The sequence below is a fragment of the Ailuropoda melanoleuca genome, chromosome 1 (assembly GCF_002007445.2).
Source record: "Ailuropoda melanoleuca isolate Jingjing chromosome 1, ASM200744v2, whole genome shotgun sequence".
In the NCBI taxonomy this organism is placed as follows: domain Eukaryota; kingdom Metazoa; phylum Chordata; class Mammalia; order Carnivora; family Ursidae; genus Ailuropoda; species Ailuropoda melanoleuca.
Window position 1 is genome coordinate 123,429,189 of NC_048218.1, and position 23,216 is coordinate 123,452,404.

Consider the following 23,216-nt stretch of genomic DNA (forward strand, 5'->3'; position numbering starts at 1 on the left):
TTTAAAAAAAAAAAAAAAAAAAAAAAAAAAAAAAAGAAATATAAAACAGAAAGTGAGGATGTGGGAAGGAAGCTACAGCTAATTCGGAGAATCAAAAAACAGAGTAAAACAAACTTCATATTTTAAGGATATCAGTATGAGATGAGCAAAGTTCTGCCATGCCTAAGAAGAGTTGGATAACCGACATGTCAAATTCAATCAATCATTAACCTTTCATAAAATAAAATTTCTATTTAATGTTTGCTTAAATGAAGCGGCTTATATTTTTTAAAACCTTCAAAGTTGTTTGTAGATAAGATGTCCTAAACAAAGAAAACAGTACGATTCACTGTCTTGTACTTCTTCATGTTGTTGATGTTATACGGTATGTCAATTCTACCCTGAAAAGCAAAGGCCCGCTGGAACTCTGACGGAAGTGGCTTTAGAAAGACTAGCAGGGCACAGGGTTAAGGAGTTGATGCCTTTGTGCAACACTGCAGCTTCCTGAGCTGGAGAACCAGCATTACAAAGCACTTCAGGAAGTTTAATAAAATCAAGATCGAACCAACATTTTTTTTTTTACCAACTGCCCACTACCACTACGTTCACATTTCAAAACAGTCTTGCCTTACTTTAGGCCATATATGCTCCAAACTAAATGCAGTGTCTAGAAAAATATTTCTAAAATCTAGGCTATTGGACTGAATTTTATTATCTTTTATTTTGTTTCAGGTTTTTATTTAAATTCTAGTTAGTTAACATACAATGTAATACTGGTTTCAGGAGTAAAATTCAGTGATTCATCACTTATATACAACACTCAGTGCTCATCACAACAAATGCCCTCCTTAATGCCCATCACCCATCTAGCCTGTTCCCCCACCCACCTCTCCTCCAGCAGCCCTCAGTTTGTTCTCGATAGTCATCAAAAAGAATGAGATCTTGCCATTTGCAACAATGCGGATGGAGCTAGAGGGTATTATGCTGAGCGAAATAAGTCAGAGAAAGACAAATACCATATGCTCTCACTCCTATGTAGAATTTAAGAAACAAAACTGAAGAATGTTGGATTGAATTTTAAAATACCTATCACATTCAAATTAGCAGTTTAAACAGGAAATCACTGGATAGAAACAACACGAGATTCCTGGATAGAGAAATCTGGGGGCAAAAATCAGTTATTGTAAAGTAGTAAGTGAAAAATTCTATAAAACATTTAACTAACATCGCCCTATTGTTCAGTACAAATAAAAAAATTTAAAAAAAACCTCTCCTCAGTCGAGGAGTCAAATTTTGCCAGTAGATCCCTATTAATTTGACAACTGAGTGAAATATTTAAAAAAGAAAAAGAAAACAATGTATGTCCACATATGAAAGTCTGCAAGGCTTTTTACAGATCTGCACATATCATCAGTGCTACAATGGGGGAGCGGAGGGGAAAACTGTGAAACAATTAAAGTAATGCTGCTTTCTGAGAGTTTAACTATAAATTCAACACATAATGAATCAGAGTAGATGTATGGTGTCCCTAAGAAAGCAAAATGGTTCACAGGCCAAGATAGGAGAACATGGACAGGGCATGTGTTCAGCTCTCAAGAGCGGAAGAGGAAATGTGCCCATCAGAAAGGGGATGGGTCGGTCGAAAACACAGGAACAGGGGGGTCACAGCAAATGGAAGCTGTATCTAGCCTGATCTTCCAGTAGGAGTACCTTGTTTGTTGGATTTTAAGATCTCCAGGGCACGGGCCAGATTACTCCTATGATTAATACGATGGCATAAGGGTGTCATTACTGCCTTTTGTCACTGAACAATTTAATAATTCCCTGCATACCTCCCACCACCTTTTTAAAATTCTGTTTCTTATTAAAGTGTCATAGTGTAGGTAGAGAAACAAGAGACTGATCAGCTTGAGACAAACATTCAGTCTACACAGCAGTTACAGTGCTCACTGCAGATTTTGAGATGTGAGTTGACCCACGCGAGGCAGAGCCACTCTCCATGGGTCTCTGGAAATAGACGGTGACAAATCAGGTTTCTTGGTCAACAAGAAAGAGGGCTGGACTGTAAGACTAACAAAGTCAATGTGATACCACCGAGAAACTTTTGGGGAAATGGATGTCCGGATGTCTCCTGATGACTTGCAAAAGCATTGCTCTTTGAGAACTCCTAGAGATCCCATTCAGATACCACCTTAGTGATAGTCACCTTTAAATATTAGCATATTTTGCATATCATAGGCAAAAAAACAAAAGAGAATTATAGAAAATTGTACCTAATGAACAACAGTGGTGAGAGTAGACATCCCTGTCATGTTCCTGACCCCAGGGGAAAAGCTCTCATATTTTCCCCCACTGAGGATGGTAGTATTCACTGTGGGTCTTTCGCATATATGGCTTTCATGATGGTGAGGTATGTTCCCTCTATCCTTACGTGGTAGAGTGTTTTAACAAGAAAGGACGATGTATTTTGTCAAATGCTTTTTCTGCACCTACTGAGAGGATCATATGGTTCTTATCCTTTCTTTTATTAATGTGGTGTAACACAATGATTGATTTGTGGACTTACATGTAATTATCAATAATTTTCTGTAAGTAAATTATTAAGAGGACCACAGTTATCAGGCTCAAAACAGAGCTAGAATAACTGAACTTGACTCTGTAATGGTAATACAGTACAGTTGCTTTTGTTAAAATCTGATTTACAAGTATTTGAGTATGATTACTAATTCGTAACTACTAAAAAGCAGGATAAGTTCAGCTAAAGGTTCTTAATAAGTACATAGATTCTTAATAGTACATAGATCCTCTCAACTAGGCAAGTACAGCTAATATTTGGATTTCTAAAAGTTGAGAAGTGTAATACATTTGAATTCACGTTTAAGATTTACCACTCCTGCCTTACCAGAAAGAACAGAGAAAAAAAATTGATCTTAAAAATGAAGAAAATGTAAAAGCTAAGAAAACGATAGATTATAATCAGAATGGAAAGGTTGACAGTTTACTCTTTAAAAAAAATCTACTTGGTATTTTAAAGACATACATATGGATGCAGATTATTTGAAGACATAATTTTTTAAAGATTGATAATTATTTTTTAACCCCCCAAACACAGACAATATGCTATTCTAAGGATATATGTTATGTTTACAATATTTAGCATAAAATTATATACTAAATAAAATCTAATTCAATTAAGTCTTGCAATTAGGAACTGTACATAGAAAAAACAATGCATAATAGACACTCATAGCAGTATTTTCTAAAATACTGAGATAATATATTTAAAAATTTTTAAATATTTAAAAAATGAGAGTAATACCTTAGGAAAATGTTTAGAGAGATGTTTATAAAAGAATTCTGAAGGGGCACCTGCGTGGCTGAGTCAGTTAAATATTTGACTCTTAATTTGGGGTCAGGTCATGATCTCAGGGCCCTGGGAATGAATCCTCGGTCGGGCTCCATGCTCAGTGCAGAGTCTGGTTGAGATTCTCTCTCTCCCTCTGCCCCTCCCATCCCCCTGCTTGTACGTGCCTGTTCTCAATCTCTGTCTCAAAGAAATAAATAAATCTTAAAAAAAATAATAATAATTCTGAAAATGCCCTACTAACGAAGCATTTAGGTAAGAACATGTCAAACTCTCGGATATTCAATGTAAATATTCATTTTCTCCTCTCAAGGATGAGAAGCAGATCCAATGGAAGTAAAACATCTTACTCTAAAAAAAAATAATAAATTAGGTTGTATAATTTAAAAAAAAGACAGTAAAAGCAGAGGAAACTGTCAAAGTTGTGCTTATCATCAAATTCACTTCCTTAAAGTGCTTTAATTATTTTTTAAATAAAGAATAAAATTTTAAAAATAGGCACTTAAATTTTAAGGTTACAAAAACTACAATTATCTTATAGGAAAAAATATCGAAACGGAAAAACAATGAGTATAATTAATAAATAAGTTCTAAAGGAGAATGATAAATGTTCCCAGCTGGGAGATGGGTATAATGTGATTCATCATACTAAACTCTCCACTTTTGTACATGGATGAACATTTCCACAAATTTAAAATATATAAATAAGCCCAAGAAATAGGCAAAGAGGTAAACCTAGATTGGGGAGGGGGAGACTAAGAAAGGAGTAAAAGTACCACTATAGGAGAGGTTACTTTTCAAGCTGTAAGTGACACTTAACACTAATTACGTTTGAGAATCATCAAGTTAATACTCTGGAAAATACTTTAGTATTCTTGATTTATCAAGATTTATCAAGATGGAGATGGCCTGCCTAGAATGAACCATCCCCCAAAAAAAAAGTAAAGAAGTTGATAAAGAATTTCCTAGCAAAGGAACTAGTCAGTTTGCTCAGTATTTCAAAATTTGAAAAAAAAAGAAGATAAAATCTTGCAAATTGTTCCAGAACAAAGCTAACATAATCTTGACATTATCTGTCCAAGAACACACAAGAACAAAGAACACAAGTATCAACTACTCCCACCTATGAACATGTTATTATATATTATGTAGCATTTTTTATACCACCATATTAACCTAACAGCAAAATGAGTAATTTCCTTAGCACAGACTGAGTTAGGCACAGAGCTGAGTACTTAACTTAAATTAGAGTCATTTAAACGTCACAACAGCTCCTGTGAGTAGGGCTCCCATATTCCAATGTACTCCCAAAACATCGCACATCGCATAATAAGTGAAAACTCACATAAATAAAAACTAAATCCAATAAGGAGGCAGATATTTCTGTTTACCCATTAAAATGTTTCCTTGCATTTCAAAAGCATGCATGAATACAACTTATGATTCGTGTGGGCCAAAAAGTTTTGAAATTATGTAAATTCTGACTGGTTTTCAATTTGGGGGGATTGGCATAATTTCAAACTTTGTGGGACTCATCTCCCTATTGACATTTACTGTCTTCCACTCTCCTCAAAATGTGGCCCTTTCAAGTCTCTTATTCTTTTTTTTGAAAGAGATATAGGGAAATATACTAGTGATATAAGAAAAACAACTGTAAACTGAAGGAGAAAAATGGCAAGTGATAATCAGCACCCGGAGACAAGGAACAAGAGGCAGACAGGAGAGGAGTGTGTGCCCATCTTCAGGGGTCACACGTGTGGACAGAGACCACAACAGTGATTTATAAGAAATCAGAAATCTGACTGTGGTAGGAAATTAACCAAATACCAAGTATTAGTTCAACTAAAAAAAAACAAAACACTAAAGATCAAGGAAAACTCATTACCTATAAACCAGCTGTACTTCTAAGCTGTACTTCTAAGCTCTTCTGCAAAAAATATTTACAGATGATAAAAATGCCATCAAAATTCAGTTGCAAAAGAATACAACTATTAAACAGGCATTCTGGCTCATGGAGGAAACAATCTACACATCAAAATACATGTAAGTTTCCATGGGTAGTAAGGAGGGCACGTATTGCATGGTGCACTGGGTGTTATACGCAACTAATGAATCATCGAACTTTACATCAGAAACCAGGGATGTACCATATGGTAACTAACAATATAATAAAAAAATTAAAATAAAAAAAAAGAATTAAAAAATAAATAAATAAAAGTTAATGAAACAAAACCATGTGCACGGGTTATGCCGTAGAAGAAACTGCAGGGAAATAATGATTTTAGGTGAGGAATTTATAAGAACATCTACAAAGAGAAACATCGGAATACATAAAAATCAAAAGCTTCCCTATCTGTCTTCTGTTAGAAGTGAAACTCAAAAGACTAATAAAACTAAAGACATAATGAAAACCTTAAAATTCAATTAGAAAAATGGGCAAAGAAAGACAAGGCACACAAGGAATTTATTGATACTCTAATAAAAAAGAATTCTCATCAAACACCTATGAATTTTTTAGAGAAGCAAATTAAATTTATGAGATCATTTATTAAATAGTTTCCTGGGACCTTCAGGTAGACAGACCTCAAACTCGCTAATCTTGCCTAACCTAACACATGGTCGACTTCTGCGTCCCTCTCCAGAACCACTTCACGCAAGAAATCATAAGCACTTCCCTAAAGGCATCACATTCTCTGGAAGCTCTACTTGTATTTTTCTCTCTACCCAGAGTGCTACTCTCCTTATCTCTATGGCTTACTCATCCTGTCAGCCTTAACTCAAAGGTTAGTTTCTCAGGGAAGCTTTGGCTTCTTCCCACTCTTCCACACCTCTCTGCCCTGAGCTCAGAATAGCAATATACAGACTTCTATAACGACATTTATTATGCTGCAACAAGATTATTTTTGCTCTTCATTGTTTTTTAAATCAACAGTTTGCTTAAAATGTTGGGATTTACCTATTCCCTAGTCCCTTTATTCTGGACAGTGAGAGTGGGAAGAAATTAAAGACAGACAGACATGGGGCACCTGGCTGGTTCAGTCAGTTAAGCATCTGACTCTCGATTTAGACTCCCGTCATGATCTTAGGGTCCTAGGATTGAGCCCCGCATCAGGATCCCCGCTGAGCAGGGAAGTCTTCTTGTCTCCTTCTGCCCCTCCCTCTGCATGAACTCTTTCCCTTTCTCTCTCTCTCTCAAATAAATAAATAAGCCTTTAAAAAAATACAGATAGAAAGACTACTTAAAATTGCATCACAAACATTAAATTTACCAAAATACACGCAAAATCTCAATGCTGAAAACTAAAAAACACTGCTTAGAAAATAAAGATGAAAATAAATGGAGATATATGTAATATTTATGGATTAGAAGAATTCATAGTGTTAATATTTCAATTCTCCCTAAATCCATCTATAGATACAAATCAATCCCAATAATAATCCCTTCAAGTTTTTTTGGTAGAAATTAATAAGCTGGGGCGCCTGGGTGGCACAGCGGTTAAGCGTCTGCCTTCGGCTCAGGGCGTGATCCCGGCGTTATGGGATCGAGCCCCACATCAGGCTCCTCTGCTATGGGCCTGCTTCTTCCTCTCCCACTCCCCCTGCTTGTGTTCCCTCTCTCGCTGGCTGCCTCCATCTCTGTCAAATAAATAAATAAAATCTTTAAAAAAAAAAAAGAAATTAATAAGCTAATTCTAAAATATATATAGAAATGCAAAGAAATGAGACTATCCAAAACAATGTTGAGAAAGAAGAACAAAACTAGAAGACTCACACTGCCTAACTTAGATTTTCTATAAAGCTTCAGTAATGAAAACAGTGTGGTACTAGCATAAAGATCAACAAATAGATCAACGGAACATAACAAACAGCCTTGAAATAGACCTGCAGTTTTAAGATCATTTGACTTTGGACAAAGATGTCAGAGCAGTCTAATGGTAAAAAGAAAGTTTGTTTTCAACAAATGATGCCAGGAACCAGCTATCAAAATTGGAGAGGGGAAAAAAAAAAAAAAGAACTTTGAACCCTGACTCACACTGTGCAAAAATAAGAATGTGGAGAATATTTTTACAACCTTTTTGTAGGCAAGGACTTCTTATAGAAGCCACAAGAAAACAAAACCATTTAAAAAAAATTGTATAGGCTGTCCACAGTAGTATTGTAAAAAATAAAAACGAGAGAGAGATGGGTTAGAAGTTCTCCTATACACAAAAAGTCAGATATAAAAAAGGAAGAAGAGGTAATAAAACTAGAAAAATCAACAATTTGTAACCCATAGTTGGAGTAACTGAGTCATGTAAGAATCTTCAACGGATGCTAAAAATCATAAAGAGGTTACTGAGAAATAGATCTTCACAGTCTCAAAGTATTATCCCTCAGATCATCTAATAATTCCGTTGGGGATAATAATACCTTTACAGTGAAGAGATGTGGCAGCCACCATCTGTACCAAGTAATCAAACAACATTACTAATATTGGAACAAGCTGACATTATTATACACCTTCTGCTGTGATGCAGTACGAAGTACATAACACCAATTACTTACTATGACATACCCTTACCAAAAATGTTTAACCTGATTTTAGTCATAAAGAAACAATCAGACAAACACAGCATTTGGGATGTTCTCCAAGACAGGTATTGTGGACTGTTCAAAGAAGCCAATGTGGTTAAAAACAAAACAAGAACAGAAAGAAGGAAAAGTACTGTGGATACTCTTCAAACTTAAAAAAAAAAATAAAGAGACACAACTATCAAATGCAATACACAAGCCTAGACTGGATCTTGAATTTAAAAGAAAAAAAGAAAGAAAGGTAAAGGAAAGAAAAGAGAGAGAGAAAGGAAAGAAAAAAGAAAAGAAAAGAAAAAGGTACAGAAGACAACTGGAGAACTGATTATAGTTCAGTCTTCCAGTTCTGTAGGAGAATGCCCCTATTTTTAGCAGACGCATGCTGAAGTACTGAGTACTAAGTATCATGAAGTTCATGGCTTAACTTATGAATAGTTCAGAAAAACAGAAGGACAGAAAGATGTTTTGTAATAGAGTTGCCTCTATTTATCTATCCATCCATCCAGTATCTACAAACATATATGGGATATATATTTAAATATAATGTATATACAATACACGTGCATATGTAATATACAGATATTACAGAGAGCAAAGGCAAATTTTCATTACAAAAAAATCATTGAATTAACTTTGCTACAGTGTGAGCTACCTTTATGAGCATAGAGGAACCAGAATCATCCTAGAAAACCACTTAAATCATTCTGTAAACCAGAATGCACATGCATTTTGCACACATTTGCATAATCTTCTGTACATGATGGTCTGAGACATAGTGACAGACTAAAAGGAAAACCTCTACAAGATCTCTAGGCATCCAAATCATTTTGCCCTTTATAGAACTATCCTGTTATCCCCACACAGATGAAAACTGGCTGAAGACTTCCTAAGTACTTGTGACTGCAGAGAGCAGTCATTCTGTCTGAACATTCCCCTAATAATGGCCTTTTCTGTTGTTGTCCTGAGGCCTCAATGAAACAGTGGAAGAGATACTGAGCAACAGTTTGGGCTCTAAAGTTTGCTCAGGTCTTTAGTGAAAAGGTGCACCAGATAATCACTATACTATAAGCTTTTACAAGCCAAATCTGTCCTTCATTTGGTCCCATATATTAGTGCCCAAACTCTTCCCAGACACTTAGGGAAAGAGATTTTTTACAAGACATCATCCACCGAGGCTCGGGCACACCAGGTGCTGTTTTATTCATGCAGCTGATTTATTACATGACACTGACTGCTCCATTTCAACACCACTGCCTTCTGTTCTCTTACTTCTCTTTAAGAATTTAGAATGTCTGACTCTGTAGTACTCTCTCTCTACACACTTTCTATAGTTTTATTCCAAATATTTATTCTCTAGGTCTTTTCTAGTGTTGTTTACTCACTTGGGATGTAATGAAAGCATTTATTCCATCCTGATAAATCTGCTCCCTCTTTGCTACTATTTTCTGCTCTCTTCCCCCCCCACCCCTCCACCAACACACACATTCAAGGCCTTCTATTAAAAACTTCTGTCACTTCTTGAAGTCTTGTCTCACTCCATAATTTCTGCTAATATCAGCAGATCAAAGTAACTGTGTGTGCATAAACAGGACTTAACCTTTCAACGATATGCTTCAAGACTAAGATTTATTTAGAAATTAATATTAATGACTTGGAAAAATTAAAGCAGGAAATAAATGTTACAGTATTTTTAAGTCAGTCTTCTAAAAACACTAAGTTATCTCCCAAGCCCAAACCTGTTTTTATAGAAACTTAATTTCTACACGATCTATTTCTATAGCAATAGTAAAAATATTTGCAAACTTTTATTTGACACTTAACATAGAAATATTATATCTACAGATGGCTGGATAAATGCATATTGATGTTTTGATAATTTATGAGGCAAACTAAAACATACTGAGAAACTGAATCTGGATATGTACTACAAAATTTTTCAACTGCACTTGATAATTTTTGAAAATTCAAAGTTTGCCAGTAATACACCATGTCTACTTTATTTACTCCACAAATATGTGTCGAACACCAAAAGGCTGTTTTAGGTCTTCCTCTGATCACTGGGGATGTGGCAATGAAGAAAATCAAAAATATTTCCTACCCTCACAGAGCTTACTTTCTCTTTTATCTTTTTTAAAGATTTTATTTACTTATTTGAGAGAGAGCAAGAGTAAGAGAGATCACAGAGGGAGAGGGAGAAGCACACTGGCCACTGAGCAGGGAGCCCAACTCGAGGCTTGATCCCAGGACCCTGAAATCACGACCTGAGCAGAAGGCAGATTTTCTAACGGGGACACGGGGTAAACAAAAGAGCACTGTACATTTAAACTGCGTGGTCAGGATGACCTCACTGAGAAGGTGGGGCAAAGACCAGCAAAGAGCACTGTAGGGAGAGGAAGGCAATGCTCTCTGAGGTGTAGTTGGCCACACTGGAGTGCAGACAAGTCATTAGCCTTCAGCGTGGCTGCAGCTAACTAACACAGCTGGAGAACAGCAGGAGAGGATAAGAGAGAAGTTAAGAAGGGGCGGAGGACCTTAACAGGACACTGTAAAGACTTTAATGAGATAGGAAGACACTGGAAGGTTTACAGTAGAGGCCCTCTAGCTTAGAGAACCATAGAATCAGGAAGACTCCAATCAGTAGATATGATAACAATTCAGGAAAGAGGTAGTAATACACTGACTTAGTAGACTAGTGTGGCAGCATGGAGGGGTTAAGAACCGACTGGTTCCAAATACAGAGCCAAAAGCATTTCCTGATGGACTGGGTGTGGGGTATGGAATAAAGGAAGGACAAAAGAACTGCTGGGTTTACAGCCTGGGGAAAATTGAAGGATGGAGTTGCTATTCACTGAAATGGAGAAGATCGATAGAGGGGCAATTTCCAGGAAGAACATCAGTTTAGTTTGGACACATGAAGTATGGAATGTTTATTAATATCCAAGTGGATAGTACTTATTATTAAAGCAAGTAGCTGGAAATAAGTCAGGAGTTCAGGGAAGAGGTCTGAGCTAGAGAGAGAAATCTGAGAGTCAGCAGCTTAGGGATGGAAGTTAAAAACCATGCGATAAAACAGGAATTTGAATGCTCTCCCTTCTTTCCATAAAAGATGAGAAAAAAACAAAGTGCCTTTATTTATAGAACAGAAAATAATTAAGAAGCAGGCCCTCTTTAAGTCCACTAAAAGTTCCCATTTTGTTAAATAATAAGCACTGAACACCTACAAAATGTAAAACCCCAATGACATTTAAAAGGATCCAAAAAGCAACACAAGCGTTCCCCTGATCTCAGCATCTAGTTGAGGAGACAGATAGATAATAGAAGGGAATGACTGACAAGAAAGGATGGAAGGAAGGAAGTCAGGTGTGTACCCCTGACAATAACCATGCCCCTGGGTGTTGCCTGGTCCAAGGGAAGGTAAGACAGCCGGGGAGAGGAAGGACATTTGACAATGCAGATTTGTTCTTCCACAGATCACAGGTTGACAAAATGGCAGCATGCCATGGAGTGGCCAGTCACGTTGGGTAGTCCATGCTATTGGCTCACTACCTCTGCAGGGGTTGACAATTTGGTAGCCAGTTACACCACCAGCACTGGCTGAGTCAGATGGCTGGCATGTTACAGCCACAACTCATCACCGTTAGAATAAAAAAATCTCTCTCAAGATGGGCTCTGGCGAACAAGAATATTCATCTTTTTTCAGAAACTGCTAGCAGGTGGCCCAGAATAACTGGAACGACGTGGTCTCTAAAGCTACCTTCCTCCAGCTTCTACCATCCCTCTCCGAACTCTAAGTCTCCTCCTAGTAGATCTCCTCTGGTGCTCAAATACATTTTACAGCTTTTCTCCCTTCCTCAGCTTCAGCTCTAATTTCTATACTCACATCCTTCCTTCACAGCTCACCTGGAAACTTTATTTTAATCTTCTAGGTCACAGAAGCTATACATAACCCCATTTCCCTTCATGAGTCAAACAAAGTCATTTCCACAGGTATAAAAGACGGTGGATTTTTTTGGTTGCTGACTACCCACCATTTTCCAGAACTTCTTCTTCTTCCCAAAGAACAAAATCTACTTTTAGCGTACCTTAAAAATCACAGGAAATCAGTTATTATGGTTATTATGGAGTTAGCACTATTCTTCCCAATTTTGAATTCATTAGCAGTCTCAACCATCAGTAGATGGTAATTCAGAGCAACCATGTTGCTCCTTAGTGCACACATTCTCATGAATATTTAAAACTTCCTCTTAGGGATGTGCTGCCAGCTTTAGCAATTATGGAGTCAACCATCATATTACTTCCTAGACAGATAAGATCTGCTGGAGGAGATCATCAAGGGGACGTGACCACCAGCCAACCTGTGAGCTGGACCTGGTCACCTGGAGGCTCCCCACCCCCTTTTCTGTCCTTGGAATGTGTACTCTGCTTGTCTTCCCCACTCCCAGAAGCTGCTCCAAAGATACAGCCTTGAAATAGAACTGTGGTGCGGAGGCCATCTGGACTGGGTGTTTGATTGACTGAACTCGTTCGAGGCCTCGACATAAACTTTCAAGATTCTGGAGGCTGGATGAGGAAAACTACCCATCCTGCAGCTGCTCAAGACAAGCCTTGTAAGTGCCTTCGTCCCTACAACTGCCACGAGCAATGTGAAGTGGTCTACCTCTTTCTCCACTCTATCCCTGCCCTGCACACACACGGGCCAGTTTCGGATGGCACCCTGGAAGCTCTAGAGGAAGCTGTAAACCAACAAAATCCCTCAGTTAAGAAACCTGACATATTTTCCAGCGTCTATGAGGACATCTCTGCACCAAGTAACGCCATTTCTTCAGTGCTTACTGCGAGCAATTTTCAAATACAGGCTTTCGGTTCTCAGGACAGAACTACGATCTTATTGATCTAGATCTGAAAATCAGTAACATCCCAAGGCACTGAGCTCACTGATCTCCCAGAAATCAGAGGCAAGTGCTTACAAGTGGACCCTTCTCTTAGTAACCATCTCTCTTCATCTCAATGACCAGAATTAAAAATGTGTTCATCACACATTCTCCGTAGGCCTCCCCAAACTTATCTTCTCTACACGGGGCAACCTGAAGCTAAATTCCAAGTAGACAGCAAAACTAAGGTGGCTATTCAGAAGCAAGAGGGATTTCTCTTCATGCAATAGCACAAGACTCCTTCTGTGAAAGAGGAGAAACAAGCGTTTCTGCAAGTGTTACTCTAGCTGACAAAGCCACCCTATACTCACTGCTCCTTAGTGGCTCCAACGCCGGGAGAAGTGGTGCACCGAGAGTAATGCCAGGGAAGACAGAATACCAACTGCCCCTGGCTTTATCCAAGGCCAACTTCCTAATTCACAAACCAGAGCAAGCCAATAAAAGGAAATGTCATTCACATCTTTGCCCAGGAGTATCTACCAACAGGCAGAAGTTATGTATATCATCTCCTACCCTTTGATATACAAAGATGGCACACAGTTCTAACATAATTACTGATCTCTACTGTGGGTGAAGGTCTTCTTGGTGCACATGAGAGATAAGGAAAATCAATGGCAAAATCTTGATGCCTGGATTTAAAAACAAACAAACAAACGAGTAAACTTTCCTCTTTCCATTACACTTTTTAGGTGGTCACAGAGGAAACTGACCTTCAGGAGATCAGCATCAGATGACTTCAGCTTATGCTTCAGGAAACAGAATCACAAAAACAAAGACCACTAATATAAGACTCAATGCAGCTATAGGCTAATATACTCAGAAAACGAAATTATAAGCTCATAATGAGAATGGATTCAGAGAATGTTACAGAGGCAGAGAACATCAGAAAAGTAGTAGGATCTCTTTAAGCTCTCAAGGCTCTCAATAAAGGTTTGAAACCGGCTTCATTATTTGCTCTCAAATAATGTAACAAGAGATAAGCAATTACAAAGTCAAAAAGAAAATTCTAAGAATGACTTAAAAATACGGATATTGATGGAGAACATATACACTGCCGGTAAATACTTCAAAAAATGTTTAAGGAAGGAAAAACTAATAACAACCTATAAGATCTGGGGCGCCTGGGTGGCACAGCGGTTGAGCGTCTGCCTTCGGCTCAGGGCGTGATCCCGGCGTTGTGGGTTCGAGCCCCACATCAGGCCTCTGCTATGAGCCTGCTTCTTCCTCTCCCACTCCCCCTGCTTGTGTTCCCTCTCTCGCTAGCTGTCTCTATCTCTGTCAAATAAATAAATAAAATCTTTAAAAAAAAAAAAAAAAACAACCTATAAGATCTTGTGTACAGCTTTTATTATGAAGACAATGCATTAAATTTGATTCTGCTGTGAGCTCCATCTTCTGAACTGATGACCATGTCATTCCCCTCATATCCCTTCTTGGACTTTTCCAGTTTTCCCAATTATCACTCATTCACATTACTCCAAAATTCAGACTCACTCACCGTCAAAACATTCTCCATGCTGGTATCATGCTAGTTTTTTTAAAAATGAAAACCTGAAAAAATCATTCCATCCCTCTACTCCAAACTCCATTTCTCTTACACCCAGGGCTTTAGCCAGAGGAACTTATTTTTAGTTCCCTGTACAGGAGGAAGTTTCATCATCCATGCCTTTGCCCTAACGCTCCGTCTTCCTGGAGACCCTTTTCATCAGAGCACTTAAACAACAGCAATAATAAGCCAGTTCACTGTTTAGGGAAGCTTAAGCACCACTTCCTCAAAGAAACCTTCCATGACCCCAATAGATGACACACATGTCATATATCTTCAACAGCACCTCTAATCTTTTACACATTGTTCACATGTCCTTTTCTCAGTGCTAGACCAAGACTTCCTACAAGACATGTTTATATCCTTCACACCTAGGGAAATACCTGGCCATGTGTAAGGCATTTGATTTGTTTGTTCAATTCATGAATCACAAATATCATATAAAAGTCTGGGGTCTGGGTACCTGTTAACCAAAGTTAAGCAAATTTACACACATGTCTGGAGTTTCAATATATTACATTAAATGAACCAAGAATATCTGAACTTTCTTTAATTACTATAATTGACAAAACAATGAATCAAAATGCCCCAAATTAATTAATTTGGTCATCTCTTTTCCCAATGTACTTTGGAGGCTATTTACTGAAGTCATTCCAACAACACACTACCTAAACTGATACAAATACATGGAAAAAGAGAAAGAAACCACTATATGAATGGAACCCAAACAGACAGATATGTAAGTATCTATCACAAGTCAAACACTATGCTAGAAGCTGTGAGGAAAATGAAGATGGAAAAGACATGACTCTGATCCTCAAGTAGAATAGTTTTATAAAGGAGGTAAAATGGTTATACAAATAATTAGAAATCAAAGCCTAAGATAATTATAATACAGAGAAGATTGAACTTTAGGTTGTGGTGACCAGAATAGGCTTCATGAAAAAGATGACCCAAGAGAAAATGTATGACTTTGCAAGAAATGGAAAGGAGGGGCGCCCAGGTGGCTCAGTCGTTAAGCGTCTGCCCTCGGCTCAGGGCATGATCCTGGGGTCCTGGGATCGAGCCCCGCATCGGGCTCCTCTGCTGGGAGCCTGCTTCTTCCTCTCCCACTTCCCCTGCTTGTGTTCCCTCTCTTGCTGGCTGTCTCTCTCTCTCTGTCAAATAAATAAATAAAATCTTTAAAAAAAAGGAAGAAAGAAAGAAAGGGAAAGGAAGTATATATAGTGAGTAAGAGGAAGACTGGAGTAAATTAAAAAGAGGCGCAGGAGCATGTCCAGGACCGTGAGCCATGGATGGTCTGGGAGGAGCCCCATGTGAGCAAGCCTCAGAAGGCGCAGATGGACCAGGAAGGAGGACAGGTGACAAGGGCCATGGATGGTCAGCATGGGAGTGTGGGCTCGCTTTTCACACCGCAAGCAGGGGCATGAAGGCACACAGGCTCAACGAAGGAGGCCAGAGTCTGAGGACAAGGAAAATGCGCCAAAGGCCACAGCTATCCATCGGCTACTGAAATGCAGGGAGAGATGCTGGCCCTTCAAAGCGTTAAACCGGACTCAATGGGTTTCTGGCTGCCAACAAAGTGAGGTCTAGTTGTGGTTTGCTTCTCCAGGATATAGCCATGCCAGGATTCCAGAATTTATGTTTTCTAGATGTCCTATAAAAATATGTATTTTACAACCTGGATGAGCAGAGGGCATGAGAGAAACAGGTACAAATGCTACTGGAGGGTGTAAGAGTCCAGAACTTTCAAATGGTCTGCACTGAGCAGCAGAGCACTACAAGTTCAAAGGATGCTGGATAGCCAGCTTTAATTCTCACACTCTTCCGGCTTAAAAAACAGCAAGACAGCCACTTCCAGTCTGGAGGCCCGTCCCACCCACCCTCATTTCCAAAGCCTTCAAAGGGAAACCCGCCCTCCACACAGTATCTACATTTCCCCCATCAAATGCATGCATACTTCTCTACGTCACACTGCTGCAAAGGTTACACAAAAAAAGACTGCGAACTGATGCCCTGGGACCAAACCCTGTCCATATATAGGTAATGGTGTTTATACGTCTGCTGGCTTACATGATGTTTTATAAACACCGAATTCATTGCCAATATTAAAATATGAGAGTTTCCCCCACACAAATCCAAATTTCTAGTTTCTCTTCAAATACAGACAATCCTGGCAATACTCCCCAGCTCCCCGGTTTGCCACCCAGCCACCTCACTTACTTACAGCCCTGCCTGGTCCTTCTTGACATTTGTTTGGGCTCCTAGTTTACGTGGTCTTTGGATCCCCAATAGTTGGGGCCCAGTCTCAGCTGGCTATGTGAGGACGGGGTTCACAAAGGCACTGCCTGATGTCCATCCTCTGCTTACTAGTTGTGTAACCTTAGACAAGCTACTTTAACCTCTCTGCGCCCCAGCTTCTCCTTCTGTAAAATGAAGACAATAATAATGCAATGTATTTCAGAGGGCTGTTGCGAGGAAGACATTCGTCTCTCTAAAGCAGTGGTTCTCCAGGTATTGGGCCCGGTGAGACGTTTTTGGTTGTCATAACTCGGGAGGTGTGTCCCTGACATATAGTGGGTAGAGTCCAAGGATCCTGCAGGACAGCCCCCACAACAAAAAAATATCCAGCCCAAAATGTCAGCAGGATGAGCAATCCAGACATAAAGAACAGCAGCTGGCACAGAGGAAGCCCTCTTTAAGTGTTAGCACTTATCAATAATGCCCAAAACAAGTACTGGCTGGTGTTCCTAGCTCAGCCAGAGACATTTCTGATAGCTCAGGAGCTCCTTGCTTGATGAATTTAACTACGATACAAATAGGAAAATATACTTGAAATTCCCTGGTTCCACATCATTAGCTCAACAAGCAAGTGGTTAATTTAAAGGAAACAAAAACATGAGAATATATTTTCCTAAAACAAAAAGCAAACAAGAATACACCTGGGCGAGCAATAATGCACAATATTTGAAAAGCATAGTGTCCCAGAAAACATGGGGCATGGAAACCTGTGATTACAGCCACTTACAAGGTACTAGGCCAAATTCTTCCCAACTCCAAGTTTTGTACACTGAGGATGCCCAATAGTCCCAAAATATTTTTTGGAAAACTGTGACAAGAGGAGAAGTAGAGGAGAAGGGTTTTATTTTTTTTTTTAAGATTTTATTTATTTATTCTGCAGAGATAGAGACAGCCAGCGAGAGAGGGAACACAAGCAGGGGGAGTGGGAGAGGAAGAAGCAGGCTCATAGCGGAGAAGCCTGATGTGGGGCTCGATCCCGCAACGCTGGGATCACGCCCTGAGCCGAAGGCAGACACTTAACTGCTGTGCCACCCAGGCGCCCCGAGGAGAAGGGTTTTAAATTCAAGAGTCAACCAAACCCAGTACTATCCCACTGCCTGTCCAGGAATTGCCTGCAGGCTTGAACAGCTCAGGCAGGGATCCTGGATAAAGGGTCCTGCTTTGATGTGGAGTTACCACAACAGGGACCGTCCAGATGCAGGCTGAGAACAAGCAAAGCAAGTGAAATAGCTCAGAAAGGCTCGAGCTCTGCAGGACATCAGAACCCAGGATAGCTAGTGCAAGCCCTTGCTGCCTCAAGCCAGGGGATACGAACCAGGCCTCTTAGCCCAGCACCACACACACCCCTGGCTAGGCTCTCTGGGCCTTTTCTAATCTTTAATATTCAAAAGTGGAACTGCTATTATTTTGTCCAATACCATAAACACAGGCAACAATGATCTTTCCTTGTGACAATGTGCCTTCACCATTTACAACCCAAAGATTTGAGTTCCTCTCAAGGGATCCCTTGGTAACTGCAGAAGTCAGACCCTTCATTGAAACAGGAAAGAGGTTCTGTTGAATCAAAGCCAAGAAAAGTGTAACAGTGCTTCTCTCAAAGATGAGATGATAAAAGTATATATAAAACTAAATGGCTCTACAATCTACAAAAAACTTTGCATGTATAACATGAATTGTTAAGTGTCTTTTAAGCTCAAGCAAACATATATTTGAACACCCATGTATAAGAGTGCATTACCAAAGATACCAGGATTGGTAAACTGCATCACAGAGAAAGACTCTCAAAAGTGCTATGAAAGAGAAGGCTTCTATTAAAGACACAGGAAATATCTCATGAAATAAGCAGCACAAATGGACATGGAAGGACAGGCAGAACTTCGGCTCATCTGTCCATCTATGAGGCATTCCAGACAGAACACAAGCAAAGGCACTGAAGTTGAAGCAGCCAGGAGTTCAGTTTGGGGCACTGGGTTCATGGTGGAAGGATGGTGCTAGAGTTTGAGACCGAATCATGACAGCCCAGATCTTCAGAACATGGACATCAGTTGCACGAACAATCTTGAAGGACAGAGAAACAGTCAAAATACCCAGTGAAAGGCTTAAAGAGCCAAGGCTCTCTTTTGCCTAAATTTAATGACGTTCCGATAAGTAAGAAAGAAGGTAGTTCCATTAACATAATTCTAATTCAACTAATGAAAGGCAATCTGTATTATGTCATAGGAAAGCCAAAAAGCCACCAGAAAGTAAACTAAACTATTTGTTAGTTTACTATTATTCACCTACCATATCCCAGTCATGATAAGCAAAGCTTGGAAATAAATAATGAGTATTTTTAAATTGTAGGAACACAGTAACCCATTTTCAACCATAAAATTCATGAATTTATTTCTACTTAATTTTTTTAAATGATTATATAGTACCAAGAAAGAGAAGTTATATCCCTGAGCTGACCCAAAGGCTTCCTCAATTCTAGGAAGAAACTCCACTTGCTAACAGAAAGCATGAGCCAGCAACTCTAGACAATGGTCGCACACTTGGCACACTAAGCACAAGGTTAAAGCTTGGAAACCAGGAACAAGTTTTGAACTCCCATTCAAAGATGTGTGCAATTAGGGGTGCCTGGGTGGCTCAGTCGGTTAAGCATCTGCCTTCAGCTCAGGTCATGATCCCAGGGTCTTGGAATCGAGCCCTGCACTGGGCTCCCTGCTCAGTGGGGAACCTGCTTCTTCCTCTCCCTCTGCCTCTGCCTCTCTCGCTCAAGCAAATAAAAATCTTTAAAAAAGAAAAAAAAAAAAAGGATGTGTGCAATTACACCTTAAATTTTAAAGTCATTTTGAGGGGTGCCGGGGTAGCTCAGTCAGTTAAGTGTCTGACTCTTGCTGGTCATGTCTCAGGGTCATGAGATTGAGCCCTGCCTCAGGTTCTGCACTGAGCCTGGAGCCTGCTTAAGATTCTCTCTTCCTCTCTCTCTCTCTGCCCCTCCCTCCCCAACACCTCCCCCCCAGCCTTCACACATTCTCTCAAAAAAAAAGAAATATTGTATTTTCATATATGTAGAGACCCGTTGTGATGGAACTTTTATGAGGTATAACAGAAAAAAACATCAGGCTGAGAATCAGTAAGGTGAGAATTTGGCACCAGTTATGCCTGGGCTTCCACAGCCCGACCTTTAAAATGAGAGGACTGGGGGCCCCTGGGTGGTTCATTTGGTTATACATCTGCCTTCAGCTAGGATCATGATCTCGGGGTCCTGGGATCAAGCCCCGCATCAGGCTCCCTGCTCAGTGGGGAGTCTGCTTCTCTCTCTCCTGTCCCTCCCCCTACTCTGGCTCTCTCTCTTTCTCTTTCTCAAATAAATAGATAAATAAATAAATAAAATCTTTATAAAAATGAGAGAACTGAATCATGATCTTTAAAATGCCATTTCAAAAAATATAATTTCAAATAATAGAGATTTATAGCTGCTGCTCTGTATTCAGGGAAGCAGTGAGGTGGAGCAGCAATGGATCAGGCTTTGGCGTTAGGCTAATTGGAGTGTTCAAATCTATGCTTACTCAGTACTAGCTGGATGGCCGAAGTACAAGCTTCCTTTCTGATCAAGAAGGAATAATATTTACCTCTGCAATATGTTGGAAGGATAAGAATGTATGTAATGCCCCTGGCACAGTGTAGCCACTAAATAAAGGCAGACATTAGGTCTCTGGTCAGTTAAAAGTTCTGATGGAAAATGGTAATCCTCTTGACAATGCAGTTTCCTAGAACTCAGCTTGGACAAGGGCACGGATTGACTGCCAGTCCTTTCCAAAGGGCGAACACATAATGGTAATACTAAAGGACTCATAGGAAGGAAGGATTAAAGCAGGGAGCTGAAAATAAGGAGAGGCTGAGAGCCCTGCACTTAATAATGAACAGGAATAAAACAGTGTGGGATACAGTGCTCAAGGGAAGAAGACATATTTTCATTGAGAGAAGACTACTGGTGAAAAAAAATATATAATGAATTGCTGCAATGATTTCATAACCAAAATAAAGCAGAGAGCTGGCTAGAGTCTATGAGACTCATTAAATAAAGAGGGATTTGGCAATACACACATCCTATGCATTTTGCCTGCCTGCACAGGGTTCAGATGATATAGTTCATGCCTACCTCTCAAGTGTCATTTCCGCCCACCTCACTCTCTCTGAGGTTCACTCCATTGCATATGGCTTCTCTCCTACCCCTGGAACATGCTAAGATCATTCTTCCTTTAGCCCCTTTGCACTGCAATGTCTGCTGGGAAACTTCCACCAGATCTCCCATGGCTGACTCATTCTAAATATTCAGGTCTCATGAAGCTGTCACTTCCTCAAGGAAGTCTTCTCTGATCACTGTATCTAAATTCGCTCCAACTCCTCCCATCCCAGTCACACTCTATCCCCTTATCCTGAACTATTTTTTCTATCATTTATCATTATCTAAAATTGTGATTTTTGTTTACATGTTTATTGTATCTCCACCAAAATGGAAGGTCTTTGAGGGCAGGAACCCTGTCTAAATCTTTCAGCACTCAATCTCCAACACCTTAAACCAAAATGTGGCATAGATGAGGTATTCATCTGATAAATTTATTCAAAGAATAAATTCAAATGATTAAAATTGCCATCCTGTGAACATAAGGAAAAGCCCCCCAAAGTGACTTCAGTTTCACTTCTTTAGTGCAGTTCTTTTTTTTTTTTTTTTTTTTTTTTTTTTTTTTTTTTTTTAAAGATTTTTATTTATTTATTTGACAGAGATAGAGACAGCCAGCGAGAGAGGGAACACAAGCAGGGGGAGTGGGAGAGGAAGAAGCAGGCTCATAGTGGAAGAGCCTGATGTGGGGCTCGATCCCATAACGCCAGGATCACGCCCTGAGCCGAAGGCAGACGCTCAACCGCTGTGCCACCCAGGCGCCCCTTTAGTGCAGTTCTATGCAATCATGCAGACTTGAAAATTCAATGTTTTAGACAGCATGATTTAAAGAGAACTTTTTATGAAAATATTATATTATATATGCATGCATATATTATACACCACACATTTTCACTTTATAGGCATGAATCTATAAATAAAGCAAAGGTACTAAAAGTTTTATTTTTTGAGATCCTGCTTTTAGAAAGAGGGTGGATGGCTAGATGGTATATATTGATGGGAATTATCTTTCAGAACGCTTCTCAACAAAGATTGAGGTAAACAATCTGAACTAATTTCAGTATATTTGAGAGATGAGACCTGTTACTTTGTTACCTTGCTAAACTTATCCAAACTATTACTGAATCAAGTGATGAATTCAGTGATTCCATCTGTGAAATAGAAGACAAACGACATGGTGAATAACTGGCACATTAACGGAAGGATAAGAAAAGTTCCACAATGTTAACCCATATCTGAACAAAAGAGAAAAAAAAAATCTCTTTCTAGAAAATCCTAAACAAAAATAAGCATGCTACTGAGATTTCAAAATATGGCCGAATACCATGAGTGGGCAAAGCAGTGAAACTACAGCCACAACACTCATAACTTGTGCTTTGATTTTTAAATTTTGTTTTGTTTCGAACACCGATTTTTTTAATGAATAAAAGAGGCCAATGATCGACCTTCTATAATAACCCACGCATCACACTAGTCACCATTCGTGGTAACTCTGGAGGGCCCATGGCGCCAGCACGGGGCGGGACCCCACCGAGAACTCCTCGGGGTCCGCAGGTGAAGGAATGCAGACCTCATTACCTGAATCCAGTCCCAGCATCCCAGCCCAAGCACTGGAACGAGGTGGGGCTCGGCATTCCGCAAACTCACTTGTGCATCCTTTATAAACACAGCCTGCCTAGCCCCTCCCCCTCCCCAAGGACCGCGCAGCACTCGGCAAACACCCCAACGCTCTGGCTCTGGCTCTGGCCTCCGTTCTTGGGTCTCCCGTGACCCCGGGCAAGTCATCTGATCCCGGGTGACTCAGTTTTCCAATCTGTCAAATAGGGTGACGAGAAACCCAGCCTACCTTATCGGGTGGTTTCGAGCCGGCCGCCCCAGGCTGGCCCGGGGACAGCGGTTCCGTGGTTGCGAACCCCGGGAGCCCTAGCGGGCGAAGGGGCGGGGCTTGGCGGGGCGGGACCCGGGACCAAACCCCGCAGCCGACGCGCAGCCCACCGCCTGCAGTCAGCCACCCCCTTTCCTCCTCGAGTACCCGGCCCGTGACGACAACACGCTGACGTCGACGCACAGAGGCTCATCTCGCCTGAGGGACCAAAGACTGGGCTGGGGCGTGAGTGCCCCCGTAACAGAACCGGCGATTGGTGGATGCGTATGTCGATCATTTGCTGCCCAGTAAGCGACACGGGAAGGCGGGGGAGGCGGGCTGGCTTGGCCCGAAGGGAGGGTGGGAATCTGGAATTCGGTGTCTGAGAGCCGGGGGCTGGTTGGACTTGGCTGAGTGCTGCCCCACACCGTTTTGTTAAGCGGCCGCTTCCCCCTTGTCGGAGTTTCCGCTTCTTTCGCTTTCCTCCAGTCTCT

The 23,216-nt window shown here is 40.2% G+C and overlaps 1 protein-coding gene across 4 annotated transcripts in view; it reads right to left on the bottom strand.

The window, feature by feature from the left end:
- The window catches only part of STARD3NL (STARD3 N-terminal like), a 52,161-nt gene extending 29,272 nt beyond the window's left edge, over nucleotides 1-22,889 (bottom strand). Inside the window, exons 1-2 of one of the 4 annotated variants that reach the window (XM_011233395.3) lie at nucleotides 22,705-22,889; nucleotides 21,954-22,009 (exon numbers count right to left, since the gene is read on the bottom strand). The gene's annotated coding sequence lies outside the window, so the exon portion shown is untranslated. Of the gene's footprint in view, nucleotides 1-14,341; nucleotides 14,491-21,953; nucleotides 22,010-22,436; nucleotides 22,643-22,704 lie in introns of those variants that run through there. The other 3 variants (XM_011233401.3, XM_019807016.2, XM_002913646.4) reach the window with 3 other exon arrangements.
- Between the last annotated feature and the right edge of the window lie 327 nt (nucleotides 22,890-23,216).